Source organism: Neofelis nebulosa, chromosome 16, assembly GCF_028018385.1.
Source record: "Neofelis nebulosa isolate mNeoNeb1 chromosome 16, mNeoNeb1.pri, whole genome shotgun sequence".
Lineage (NCBI taxonomy): Eukaryota > Metazoa > Chordata > Mammalia > Carnivora > Felidae > Neofelis > Neofelis nebulosa.
The window spans coordinates 59562272-59576374 of record NC_080797.1 but is presented as its reverse complement, the minus strand read 5'-3'; the positions used below and the strand labels follow the sequence as shown (position 1 = coordinate 59576374).

The 14103-nt window shown below is 55.5% G+C and overlaps 1 protein-coding gene across 3 annotated transcripts in view; it reads left to right on the top strand.

The window, feature by feature from the left end:
* RAB11FIP4 (RAB11 family interacting protein 4) overlaps positions 1-14103 on the top strand; it is a 127009-nt gene that overhangs the window by 91758 nt on the left and 21148 nt on the right. The gene's annotated exons all lie outside the window — the stretch shown is intronic.

The window sequence follows — 14103 nt, the reverse complement described above, 5'->3', positions numbered from 1 at the left end:
AGAGGGTCATTGAGTGCGGTTGGTGGGCGAGGTCTGCTCTGCACCGAACTTCTGTCTCTCTCTTCAGACAGGAGAGCCCACAGGAGTAGGATTTTCCTTGCTGGCTTTCCTGGGAGAAATACCCACCTCAAAACACCGGTGCCTTCCTCTCATTCTCAGCCACCCAGGGCCTGGTTTCTTCAAGTAGAAGAACATTTCTTTGGTCTCTGTTGAGACCCTGGCTCTGCGGCTTGCTCGCTCTGGGACTCCAGGCAAGCTGCCTCCCCTCTCTGAGCCTCCGTAGGGCGATGGCAAAGAGAAGCTGGGCCCCTGCCACCTAAGAGGCCCAGAGCGGTTTCGGACACTTGTTTGGTTGGCACCTGGTGGGTGGTGAGCTAGCTAGAGAGGCAGGGTGCTGTGGTGCCCCGGAGCCTGGGCTCCGGAGTCAGGCGGCCTGCGTTCAAATCCTGCCCCTGCCAGGAATCTTGGGCGAACCGTTTGTCCTCTCTCTGCGCCTCCCGTTCCTCCTGTGCAAGACGAGGGTGAGGCGCGTAAATGTACGAAAAGCACTTGAAACCGTGCCTGGCGTGTGAGTTGTTATTTTTAGTTCTATTGGTTGGATCCTTGTGACTGATAACCTTAGCACCTCGTGGGATTTTTTGCAGAGACGGGAAAGCAGTGGAGAAGAAACTCTGCTATCGGAAGGCCTTGATGGGAGGAGCAAAACTCCACTCTTCCTCAGTCCCTGTGTCTTTTAAATAGCCCCACTCAGCCTCTATAGGTGCGGACCCTGGGGCCGGAGCGAAGTGACTGGCGGTGACAGTCTGTGAATGCTGTACAAAGCGTGTTCCGAAGTGACAGGTGTCTCCCTCGGGCGTGGTGCGGGGCTCTACCTGGTCCTTCCTGTCCTGCCCTGCCTGCTGTGCCGGGGTGTGGCCCACCCCTCACCCCTCACCCCTTCACCTGCAGCCCGGGGCCTACCCGTCTGTCCACCTGTGCGCGGCCGGAGAGCCAGCTTGGGGCGGTGTGCCCCCGTGCTGCCACCAGCCCCCAGCCTCTGCCTACAAGGCCCCAGGAGAGCAGGAGAGGGGCCAGAAAGGTGTGGACTGTGCAGCCACGTGCCGCGTCGGGTGACTGCCCTTGGTGGTTTTCCAAGGGGTGAGCCTACCTGTTCACCGGGCCTGGCCACCGAGAGGTGGGCCGCTCCACGGAGGCGAGGCTGGCCGGGTCTGCTGTCGTGTGCGTGGTGGTCAAGACGGCCTCTGCCTGTCACTGCGATGTACTCCTGGCGAAACAAGGGTTCTTGTTGACAGGCGGGTCTTACCTGCCAGACCGCGTCGCTTACCAGCAAAGAAGTGTCCCATAGCCGCCGGGTGTGCGTGAGTGAGTGCACGTGCGTGTGTGGAGATGTCCTCTCCCCTTCGCGTCACACAGTCTAAAGACCAGTGACCGAGTCCCCATTCCCCACTCACACCGTATTCTACAGGCTCTCAGACACTTTCTCCCCCCACGTTTTAACATCTTTGGTTGGCGTGTGTCGTACATTCGTTGGCGTGCTGTCCTTTCTGGCAGCACCGTTTCTTTCCTGGTGTACTCGGAATAATGGCGCGTCTTAAAAATCGAAGGCCTCTGGGATTTAACGAAGCGCAGAAACTAAGGAACCTCTAGATAACTTGTGTGATTTGCCCAGTTTCTTCGGGGAGGGGAGTAGAGCCACCTTGTAGTGGGGGGAAGGTTGTGTGAGGGGACACTCCCTGTGATGTGACTCAAGGGGACGAGGTTGGACACCAGGCAGACCGGGGCTCAGGTTCTGGCTTTACCGCGCACAAGCTGTGTGGCCTGGGGCAAGTAGAGCGACCTCTCTGAGACTCAAGTTCTTCCCCTACCGAATGCGGATCGTGGCTGTACAGTTGTCATGGTTGGGCGTGAGGCCTCTTTCTCCGTTTCTCTTTTGCTGGGTATCCTCTAAGGTCACGCCGTCCCATTCCAGCTTGATTGAGAGGGAGGTGAAGGCAGAGAGTGAGTTACTGGCCTTCCCAAGGTAGCAGAGGGAAGGGGGTATAATTTATCTGGGCTTCTTGACTCCGTTTATAATCCTGGAACATCGCCTTTTCCTTCCTTCCCTCCTCCTCCCACTGTGCCCGAGTTTTCATTTTCATGTGTGTTTCCCTTTAGCAATTTTCTTTCCCATCTCTCCCCTCTCCCTTCCTGTAAAATCTTCCCACATGTAGCCTCTTTGAAGCTCCCTGCGTAGGGAAAGGGGAGGGGGCTCTGCCTCATGGCCAGGGTGGCATGGGCCCTAGGAACCTCAGCTGACAGGGGTCCGGGGCCTAGTGGGCTGTGGGGGCGGCAGCTCAAGCCCACATTCTTTAGCCTTGCTGACCCCTGGGCCCGTGGCCTGCAAGGTTCAACCTGTTGTCTATACCCTTCTTGCTGCATCCAGGTCCGACCTTGTCCACATCCCAGCCCTGCCGGCTCTGTGACCTTTTGCAGGTTACCCAACTTCTCTGAGCCTGAGTGTTCTCCTCTCTATGGTGGCTGATGCACAAAAACACCTGGCACGTGCTAGGTGCTTAAGGGAGGTGTTCTTTCCTGGTCTCCCTCGACTGTTTAAGACCACCTTCTGTCTCCTTGGGGTGCACGCCCTGAGACAGACGGAGGAGCTCGGGGCCGGGAACTGCAGGGGTGGAGGCGCAGGGGCCCGGGTGAGCAGGATGTGTCGGGCAGTGTGGCTGGCCTCGGGGAAGGAGTGGGGCCGGCGGTCAGGACCTCCGCGCCTTCGGAGGGGTGAGGTCGACGCGGTGGGCCTCTCGCTGAGAGAGCAGAGGGCTGAGTTTGAGGCATTGGCTGAAGCCACGTGGGGACACCCAGCCGGAAGTGGGCGGCCCTGAGCAGGGCCTCGGCGAGGGATGCTGGCCGGATGGAGACTCCCCAGGAAGGCGGCGCTTTTAAGCCGTGTTCTCGTCGGAGGTCTCTCTGCCTCTCTCCCTCCTGAGATCCCGATGGAAGCCAGCGGCCGACTCCCTCTGTATCGTGTATGGTGTCAGATGAGGTGGTACGTGAGCCCTGGCACGAGGGTGGCGTCTGTCCTTGGCGCGCAGCGAGCGGTGTGAGAATTACCCAGCCCCACGAGAAACCGGGCCGGGGTCGAGGCGCAGCCTTTCCTACAGAGAGCCCGCAGCAGCTGGCGTGGTGGCCCCTTTGGGACGCAGCCTCCTGCCCAGGGAGCAAGGCTACCACACGGCTCCTGGCTGGGGACAGGGGGAATCTGTGGGTTCTTGTGCCAAGGCTGGGGTGGAAAGATTTCCCCGCTGGGTAGGGTACGGTCGCCTCGCCCCGTGTCCCAGGGAGAGAGTCATGGGGACAGAGAAGGGGCCCGAGGTTCATGCCCAGCGATGCCTGGAGGGCCCCAGGAGTTCAGCTCTGGGCTGGGAGGGGAAGGATGGGCCTCCTGGGTGCAGTGACTTTCTGACGGGGGCTTCTTTAGGGACAGGGCTTTGTGGCACGGGGAGAAACTGTGTTTCAGGCACGAGGAGCAGCACGTGTCAAAGCGCGGGGGTGGTGATAACGTTGGGCAGGAGCTTGGAGGACAAGGGAGGGGAGGCTGAGACCAGCCGGACGGGACTGACTACGTGTGCCTGTCTGAGACAGGGCCTGGTTTTGTGGCCATTGGGGAGCTCATGGGCCCTTTGACAGGGCCAAAGTTCATGGACCATCGGTGGCCTTGTACTCGCCGTGGGGACCTCTTGCCCTCTGCGCCCCAGGCTATGGCTTGTGGCTGGACCCAGAGCCCTTATCTGTTCCTACTGCGGGAGAGCCGGGGAAGGGACCTGAGCCGGCTCCACCTGCCTGGCCCGTGGCGCCCCCAAGCTGCGCTCTGGTGCCTGTGTGAGATGGCAGCCCTGGGACCTCCGGCCTGGGGAGCTGGACCTGGCAGAGGTCCTGTGGCTTCCTGAGCAGAGGACAGGGAGCATCTGACTGGGGCCTGCTGGGAGCACTGCTGGGGTTCTGGCATGATGGGAGGTGCCCAAAGGTCATAAAAATAGAGGCTCTGGCAGGGGGCTGGGGGGGTGGGGTGCGGAAGAGTTGCCTCGCCCATGGCCTGCCTGATCCCAGTCTGTCTGCCCCGGAAGCTCTGGCCATTAGCTGTGGGTAAATGCTGGCATTCTGCTTGGCCTTGCAAATCTGAGGCTTTTTTTTTTAATATAATATTTATTTTGAGAGAGAGAGAGAGAAAGAGAGAGAGAGAGAGAGAGAGACAGAGCTTAAGCAGGGGAGGGGCAGAGAGAAAGGGAGACACAGAATCCGAAGCAGGCTCCAGGCTCTGAACTGTCAGCACAGTTCAGCCCGACGCGGGGCTAGAACCCACAAACTGTGAGATCATGACCTGAGCCGAAGTCAGATACTTAACTGACTGAGCCACCCAGACGCCCTGCAAACCTGAAGCTTTCTGTGCAAAGAAGGGGATGAAGTAGGGACCTGCCCAGCTCTGGCCTGTTGGTCAGCTCCGTTCAGATGTGCTCTCCTTGGAGCAGAAAGATCATAGCCTCTCCCTGGGAAGTTCACGTCCCCTCGTTTGAGGGTGTCCCATGAAGGAATATGGCTCGGTCCACCTGGTGGACTGTGAGAGGCAGGAGAGCTGACCTGGGCCACTGCTGGCCCATCCCAAGCCCCTCTTTACGCTCTTACTGTGATGGTAAAACATGGAGCCCCCAAAGCGAGCCCCCACAAACTCTTGACTGTGTGAGTCATTAAGCCCTCACTTCAAACAGCCACATCTTTAAAAGCTATAATTTGTAGCCCAAAATAGCTGCCTGTTCAAAGAGCCAGGAGAACCCTTGATGTGCGCCCCTTTCAACTTGCAGCCTGTTAATTCGCCTTTGACATTTGGGTTGCTCGACACCTGGCTGTGGCTTCCTGAGCAGTAGGGCCAGTGGCTGGGTGGGAGCTGATCCTTCCCGGGGGGGGCTTGGGAAGTCTTTTCTGAGAATTTAGATGGGGTGATTGATGTCCGGGGGTTCCTGTTTCAGGTTCACGTGGCTCTATCCTGCGTGACAACAGGGCTGGAGAGAAAAATGGCAGCCTAACTTTGGGGGAAGGTCAATTCAACTCTCTGGACCCCGGGTCCTTACCTGTAAGGAGGAGACCGTGTTTACTTGCAGAGATTTTGAGGGAAGAAAACAAGACCACCTCAGTATAGCACACAGTAGATGCCACCTGGTAGGTGCTCCTGTGTGGCCCCTTCCTTTCCTTTCTCCCACCTGGCCACATGATGTGGACCTGTCTTGTGGATTCGGGTAGGTGCGTGTGGGGGGACTCCGCTCACAGGAAGCCCCTCCCTTGACCTGCAGCTTCTCCATCAGCTGACGTGCCTGGAATTCTTGGGGCTGGCTGCCGGATTTGGTTTCCAGATGTGGAAGCAATTAAGTTTTGTTTTCCTAATCCCCAACAGTTTGCCTCTGAAGCCCACGTTCTCGCTTGAAAATCAAGACTATCAGCTCCGTTTGGGGGTGGAGGTAGACCAGGTGGCCCCTGAATCCTTTTTGTTCAGGAGGTACGTTCACTGGGCACTCAGATCTGGGACCCAGGGCTCTGTTAGGACGGTCACATCCCATCAAGGGCCTGGTCCCTCCGGGAGCAGTTCACCCTGGGGCCACCTCCCCTGTGGTTTTTGCTTGGAGATGGGTCACTTAGCCAGATTCAGCCGCAGTGTCCGCCTGGCCCCTCGGTCGCCATCCCTGACCCTGGACGGCCAGCCTCAAAGCGGGAGGGGAGCTCCAGTCCTGACCAGCCCTGAGGGAGGCTGGTGTCGGAGCCAAGGTGCCCACGTGTCCCAGGAGTGGTAGGGGCCCCCCTTCCCAAACCGACCACAGTTGAGGGGAAGAAGTCTGCTCTGAGTTTCAAGTAACCAGAAATACTGTGTGGCATGGAGAAACTGGTAATACCTTGCTCAGTTAGTGGGTGCTCCTGGCCACAGAGGTGGCCTGCCCCAGGATCAGACACTGGCACGTGCCCGTGGTTCCGGGGCTAACTGCTGATCTTTTCCCTTGTTAACCATTCACTTTTTAGGTAAAATAACTTTTACATTTGTACTATAACCACACTAAATACAGTTCTGAGTAAACAAAAATTGCCTTAGCAGTTTCAAATGTCTCTGGCTGGATAGCACATACGCTTTCCTTTAAAATTGAAATATTACTATTCAGAGAACACAAGAAACAAATAATTTACTTAGACTGTTTTATACATATATACATATATATGTATGTATACACACACACACACACACACACACACACACACACACACACAAACGCTTATGATGTTTACAAAACACCATCCTGATAATTCTAGATCCACCAAGCTTCGGCGTCAGCAAAATCTAGTCTCTTTAGAAATGGCTTCTCTCTCACCATCATTTTGAGATACTGCTAACATTTCTTTTGAGCAGAGACCCCAAGTCTCTTGTTGAGGTTCTAGAGGCCCAGTAGCTCTCTGTAGAGGTGGAACTGAATTGGCCGAGAAGGAATTTGCCATTATTATCAGGGTGGGAAGGGGGCTGACAAACCCAGGTGGAGCTGGGGGGTTTCCGTGCAGGCTTCCGAGCGGGGAAGGAAGGGGCGTTCGTCTGCCAGGGCCGCCAGAACAACAAAGTGCCGTAGACTGGCTGGCGTAGACAGCTGAAATTAATTTTCTCAAGTTCGAGACCAAGGTGTATGCAGGCCTGGTTTCTTCTGAGGCCTCTCTCCTTGGCTTGCAGGTGACTGTCTTCTCCCTGTGTCTTCACGTGGTCCCTGTGGGCATGGGTGTCCGTGTGTCCTAATGTCTTCCTCCTCCTCCTCCTCCGAAGGACACCGGTCAGATTGAATTAGGGCCCTCCCTTATGACCTCATTTTAATATAATTACCTTTTTAATTTTTTTTTAATGTTTATTTTTGAGAGAGAGCAAGAGAGAGACAGAGCATGAGTGGGGGAGGAGCAGAGAGAGAGGGAGACACAGAATCCGAAGCAGGCTCCAGGCTCTGAGCTGTCGGCATGAAGCCCGATGCGGGGCTCGAACCCATGAACCAAGAGATCATGACCTGAGCCGAAGTCGGATGCTTAACCGACTGAGCCACCCAGGTGCCCCATAATTACATTTTCAAAGATCCTCTGTCCAAATGCAGTCACACTCTAAGGTACTGGGGTTGGGACTACACCATGTGAATTTGGGGGGTGATGGGACACAGTTCTGCCCATAACAGAAAGGTTCTCTGGAACCGTCCTGCAGGGGGAGGAGGGAGAGGAGTGTGAGCAGAGCCTGGCATGCAGGGAGAGAGCCCTGCGTGGAGGGGATGGGAGGCAGCTCTGCCTGTGGGCAAAGGCCCACTGTTGCCGATGGGCCTGTCGGGGTGGCTCTTGGCCAAGTGCCGTATTCAGAAAAGGTTCCCGTGTTCTGACTCCTGGTTTACGTTCTAGAGCCTGAGCCACCGTTGCCTCCTGATCTGATCATTTGGAACCCAGACTGTTCCTCTTCCAGTTCTTATTCTCGTGGGGTTTTGACCCTTGAGGTTCTGTCGCTTCACCGGGCTCCCTATTGCTGCTGCCTCTGCCTCTAGGATACAGCATTCTTTATGGCTTCACTTTTTCATCTTCCTTTTAAACAGCTAACTGTGTCAGAGATTTTACACTTTTCCTTAACCAGTTCAGCAAGTCTGGGGCAACTGTCTTTCGTGTTTTATGTGTGTTTCTTTCTGCCGACCTCCTGAAAAAAATAAGACCTGTGAGAACTGATTATGGGAAGCCGTTGAGGGTGGGGCCTCCAAACCTGCATAACTCCTCAAGGTCTTGCCCGAAGCAGCCTTCTGCAGGGGTCCCCAGCACCCCCTCTCAGCCCCCAAGGTGCCAGAGCCCACCTTACGGCCCCTACAACGGCCGTGACTCCATCGGCCACGCAAGAGGACCTCCACGGTGCCCCAGTCAGCCCCTGCAAGCAGGACGGAGCATCATGGAGCAGGACGGGAAGGAAGACCGTCCCAGTGAGGATTTGCACGCCCCAGTTACTCACCAGTGCTGCCACCACATTTGCTTTATCCCTGTGTGTAACTTCCCCGTCCCCCCAAACCACTTGAAAGGAAATTAGGCGACGCGTTATCAAAACGCAGGGGTATTTCTCCTTAGCAAGCATAATTAGCAAGCATGATTCCCGAATATCGCCCAATATGCAGTCCCTACCCTAGCTTCCATTTTGACCCCAGTAGGTCCTTTGTAGCTAGGTGGGTGTTTGCTTGTTTGAACTGGGATCTAATCAAGGCTAGCATTTAGTTTTTCTGTCTCTTGATAAATCTAAAACAGTGGTCCTCACGGGATGGTCCTGGGACCAGCAGCATCACCCGAGAACGGGTTAGAGATGCACTTTTTACAAAAACCTATTTCAGTCTATGGAAATGCAGACCCAGGCCTACTGAATGAGAAACTCTGATTCAGCCCGAGTTAGCAATTCATCACCACCATAACCCCCCCCCCCCCACACACACACACATGTACACACAATTCTGATGTACATTAAAGGCTAAGTACTACTGATCTCAGAAAATCCCTGTTCTCTTCTTTAGGACATTCTCTTTTTGAGACGATCGGGCCAGCTAGCTGTCTTGTAGAAGTTGCCACATCCGGTCTGCCTGCTGTTTTTCTCTGTGGTGCTGTGTAACTTGTTCCTCTATCCTGCATCTTCCTGTTTAGTAAAGGTTAGATCTTCAGGCCCGATTAGAGTGGAGTGTTTTGTTAAGACTACGTGAGCGGTGAGGCTGCGTCCTTCCTCTTGTATCACATCAGGAGGCCAGCGTCTGAGTGTTCCCAATTAGTGATGCGAGGTTTGATCCCTGCGTTAAAGTGCCAATAGCCTACTTTCTCCATGATAGAGATGATGGGGAGGGGAGCGGTGTTTGGTAGTAATCTGGTGGGTGACTCTTCGGTGCTGTGCAAGCATCCCATTCCTCATCAACCTTCGACCTAGTGTTTTTTTTTCTGCAGTTGTTGGGTACGGTGTGCTGTTTGCGTCAGGTCTAGTTGGTGTGGTTCAGATCTTCTGTCTCCCTTCTCGTTCTTTTGTTTGCCTGCTCCATCAGTTACCAAGAGAGATGAATTAAAATCTCCAGCTTTATTCATTTATTTATTTATTTAAAAGTAAGCTCTACACCCAGCATGGGGCTGGAACTCAGGACCCCGAGATCAAGAGTCACATGCTCCAGGGACGGAACCACCCAGACGCCCCTTCCTTCTTTTACTTTTGACCTGCGTTCTGATGTTTAAATTTGTGTCTTGTAAATGGCACATAGCTGTTGTTTTTATCGAGTCTGACAGTATTTGTCTTTTAATAGTATGCTTTATCCCATTTTCATTTAATGCATCACTATGGTTAACAGCTTTGGTCTTTCTTTTCCTCCTTTTTTTCCTTCCTTTCAGATGACTTAAGCTTTCTTTTTTTTTTTTTTTGTATGTTTATTTATTTTTGAGAGACAGACAGAAGGCAAGTGGGAGAGGGACAGAGAGAGAGAGAGGGAGACAGAGGATCCAAAGCAGGCTGCACACTGACAGCAGAGAGCCCGAAGTGGGGCTTGAGCTCGTGAACCCCCGTGAGATCATGACCTGAGCCGAAGTCGGATGCTCAGTTGACTGAGCCAGCCACCCAGATGCCCCCAGCATTTTTTTTTTTATTTTAAAAAAAAAATTTTTTTTTTTTTAACATTTATTTATTTTTGGGACAGAGAGAGACAGAGCATGAACTGGGGAGGGGCAGAGAGAGAGGGAGACACAGAATCAGAAGCAGGCTCCAGGCTCTGAGCCATCAGCCCAGAGCCTGACATGGGGCTCAAACTCACGGACTGTGAGATCGTGACCTGAGCTGAAGTCGGACTTCAGCTTAACCGACTGAAGTCAGACTTCGGCTTAACCGACTGAGCCACCCAGGCGCCCCGCCCCCAGCATTTTTTTTATAACATTTTTTTCTCCATTAGATTTTGTAGTAATACGTTTTTATTCTTTAACCGCTAACATTTGACGTGCTCCAACATGTTATTGGGTTGGAAGTGGCAGGGTGGGGAAAGAGGGCTTGGAGTGTCTCTGGTGGAGTGCATCGCCTCACTGTGAGGAGCCTTTCCAGCAGGGTCCCCAGTCTGGCCCAAAGCCTAAACAGGCCTGAAAACCAGATCTCATTGGCCCTTCCCTCACCGCTGAGACTCAAGTGCCACCCATGCCCACAGATTGTCCCTAGGTGGACACGCACAGCCAGAACGCCAGCTGCTTCATTTATAGTGAGAAGTGCGCTCTGGCAGTGAACTTGGGCAGTCCTCTCCCCGTGCTCGGCAGGCTCCTGGATGTTTGCTATGATGAGAAAGGTGGTGGGTGAGCTTGGACACAGGGAGCTGGTTAGAAGGTCTGAATGGATGTTGAATGATCTCAAGCTCTGGTGCCAGCTAAGTTGGACCCCACCGTCCTTGGGACAGGCTGGACATGCGGGCCAGGAGACCAAACACCTCTGGCCGGTGCCTGGATGGGCGCTGCCAGGATCTGCTTTAGACCCTCCTTCCTGGCCCCTTCCTGGGGCAACACCAGATCCCTTAATATTCAGTCCCTCTGCTTGGCCACCCTGCCGGAAATTTGCTTACCCCTCGTCTTAATCTAGCTGCCAGGGGGCTATCAGACCTCCTTGTTTCTGAATTTTTCTGGGAGCTGCCTCATGCCCTCTCTTTCTCTTGCACTCCTGTGATACTACCTTAGCAGTAGCGTTGGTTGTGGGGAGAAGGTGTGAGATTGGGAAGAGAGACAGCTCAAGGGTTACAATTAAAAACATCAAAAAGAGGGGCACCTGGGTGGCTCAGTCGGTTAAGCGTCTGACTTCGGCTCAGGTCACGATCTCACCATCTGTGAGTTCAAGCCCCACGTCGGGCTCTGTGCTGACAGCTCAGGGCCTGGAGCCTGCTTCCAATTCTGTGTCGCCCTCTCTCTCTCTGCCCCTCCCCACTCGTGTGTGCACGCGCTCTGTCTCTGTCTCTCTCAAAAATAAATAAAACATTTTTTTAAAAAATGGAAAAGAGGGCCACATGGGCTTCCATGCCCCTTCCGCTGTTTTGGCGTGTGCAGTAGAGAACTCCCTATCTGACTGCCTTTGCTTCATGCAAATGGCATGTGAGTTCTTGAGAAACATGGGCATGACTTTCTCTTTCTCTTCTCAGTACCAGCCTGAGGTTCCACAGCCAGTGGGGGGTCAGATCTGGGACTGAACCAAGTCTGCCTGAGAGCCCCAGTCTCTCTATCCGTAAAGCTGGGTGACTTAGACCCTCCCTTGAGGGGCTGATGTGAGAATCAGACCCTCTTAGCATTTCCCACTTGAGACAGATGAGCTCCTAAGGAAGCCCCAGTTGTCACTCTTGTCCCCTTCCTGGATCTGCAGGTCCGTGTTAGGTTAAAGTAGTTTTTGGAAGGTCTACGCTGAGGTCTGCCCCTGAAGGCTCCTGTGCCAGGAGTGGCCAGCGCAGTTGAGAGCTTGTCTGGAGCTGCTGGTTGTAGGAGGGTTCCGGAAGTGGATCCAGGGGCCCCTGGCCGGGAGGAGAGAGCCTGAAAGCTGCCTTGGCTGCCACCACTACAGAGGGATGGTTCCTGGCCACTCTCTGATCTGGCCCCTGGGAATGGGGACATGGCAGTCTGTCCTGTCTTCTTGGCTTTGGCCTCCCCCACCTGTGTGGGCAGCTTGGGCTACAGAGCTTTTATCTGACAGTATGCAGTCAGTCCCCAGGGCTGGCCAAGAAGGGCGATAAATGAACTGTAATAGCTTGGTGGCCTGGTGCCCCCATGCCTGCCCTTGACCTTGTTGGGGATGAGCTGGGGCCTCGTATCTGAGCCGTTATTTCTGTTCAGAAGTTGAGGCTTAGGCACCAGCCTTGCTGCGTGGATACTCCCCTCCCCCCTTATTCCCACCCTTGCCCCTTGACTGGCATCTGAGTAACCCTTTGTTGAGCCAGAATCTTATCAGCCGCTGATGAGCACCGGCCTCCCTCCAGCAGAGCCAGGCCTGGCTTCAGTGTGGCCGTTGGCAGCCACAGGCAGGAGGTGGGCACAGCCTGGATTGCTTACTAATCTCTGCTGCTGCCATGCCTGATGGGTGGCTGAGCCGCAGTGGGGGGTAGGGGATCCCAGTCCAGGTAAGCCCACCCCTTCCCTCTGGACCTGGGAGCATGGGCATCTACAAGTTGGCTCCTTAATCTTTTGCCTGTGGGGCCCAGCGAGAGCTCGAGCAGGCCTGTCACTTCCCGGGCCGTGGGCTGGCTGGGATTATGAGGAGGGATTTCATCCCCGGCCCAGCCCCACTGCACGAGGCTTGGTTTGTGTCCACCCCCCGCCCAGTGCCTTCCTGCAGTGGGGTTCCACGTGTGCCTGCTGGTGCCTGGCTGCGAGGGAAGCTGGGAGGTGCCCGCTCAAGCTATTTTTACCCAGCCCTGTCCCCACGGAGCTGTTCTTTGGCTCTAAGTTACTGCCTGGCAAGCAGAGCCACTGCCGGGGCTGGGGGTGGATGTGCCCCAGCCTCCTGGACTCCCTCGCCGGCGCAGTGTCTCATCCTAACGCGTGTTAAAGCATGTAATTAATGTGCAGAGAGACCTTCCAAGAGCATACACAGAAGATGGCCCTGGGGGTGGGAGGGAGGGCGCAGAAAGAAAGAGGCACCTGCAGCTCAGGCTTCCAGAAGCCGAACCCAGCCTGCCTCCACTCAGTGTGCCCCTGGGGGTCAAAGCGATAGGCTCCCGGGGCTGCACGGGCCAACAGGCGCACCCCTGCTTGTCTCCTCTCAACCAGAATAGCTCAGATTTGTTGACCATCTTCCGTGTGTGCCGACCACACGTCCTAACTCATTTCCTGATCATCGTGAACTCCGTCAGTAGACGAGGAAACCGAGGCACCGAGAAGTAAACCTAAGGTTGCAGAACTTAGGGGTGGAGCTGAGGTTTGAACCCAGTCGGTCCACCTCCAGAGCTCGTTCCCAGCGCCACTCTGCCCGCTCTCTTCTTTGCCACGATCCCAGCACCCGTGAGGTACGAGGCATCGTTCTGCGTTCTCTATGGCGATCCTGCCGGGCAGGCATTTCTACCCGTCTGTAGATGAGGCTCAGAAGTCAAACAACTTCTCCAGGGTCACACGGCCGGCCAGTGGCCAAGTCGGATGGGCACCCACGCCTCGAGGTTGCCATGGGTGGGCTCTCCCCAGCTCACCGTTCTGCAGGGCAGTTCGTTTCCACAAATACTTGCTAATCGCCTGCCATGTGCTCGCTGCGGTGCTGCCTGTTGGGGGTTCAGGTGCTCTCATCGCCATGGTTGCTACCATAGGGTCCCTTCTTACGGGGAGTGTGGAGTGGGGCCTCTCGGGCCCGTGCCCTCCGTGCACTAGCCACCAGGAGAATGGAGTAGTGAAGTGTGTGGCTTGGAGGGAGCATCCCCTGAGGGCCGGGTGGGCGACGGGTGGGACCAGACGACATCATCGTGTCCAGGCCCTGCCGCGCCGCCTTCTGGAAGTGTGGACGGTGGGCACCGGAGGCCCCTCTGAGGCGGGGATGCCCTCTCCCGCCATCGGTCCTTTTCACCAGCTGTTGAATTCGGCCTGGGCCGACTTCCTACAGAGGAAGGGGTGACTTTAGGGCCTGCTGCTGTCACTGGAGAGGGGCCCCACAGGCAGGCTGGGTGCCTCCCGGCTCCCACTTCCAGCCAGGGGCCAGCTGCATCCAGTCCCAGCTGGAGACAGGGTGGGGACGCGGAGGGGGACACTGGTGATACCGACCTGCCCTGCCAAAGCAGCTGCCTAAGGCGTGTTTTCCCAGCCTCCGGCCTCTCCGATCTCTCCAGAAACCCCTGGTTTTGGGTAGATCCCCAGGCCCAGCTTCTTGAGGAGGGCATACTGCCTGGTCTCCAAGCCAGTGAGGGGTCACACCTGCTAGCACCTGCTCCCGCTTTGCCTCTCTTCCTGAGGTGTTCGGGATCAGGGCAGGCTGTCCCCACTTCCAGGGGCACCCCTCCCAGGCCCGGTGCTATACCTAGCCCTTCCCCAGAGGGCCCAGAGGAATGGGAGCAGGGTCAGGATTTTCCCAGGGGAGTAGCAGGG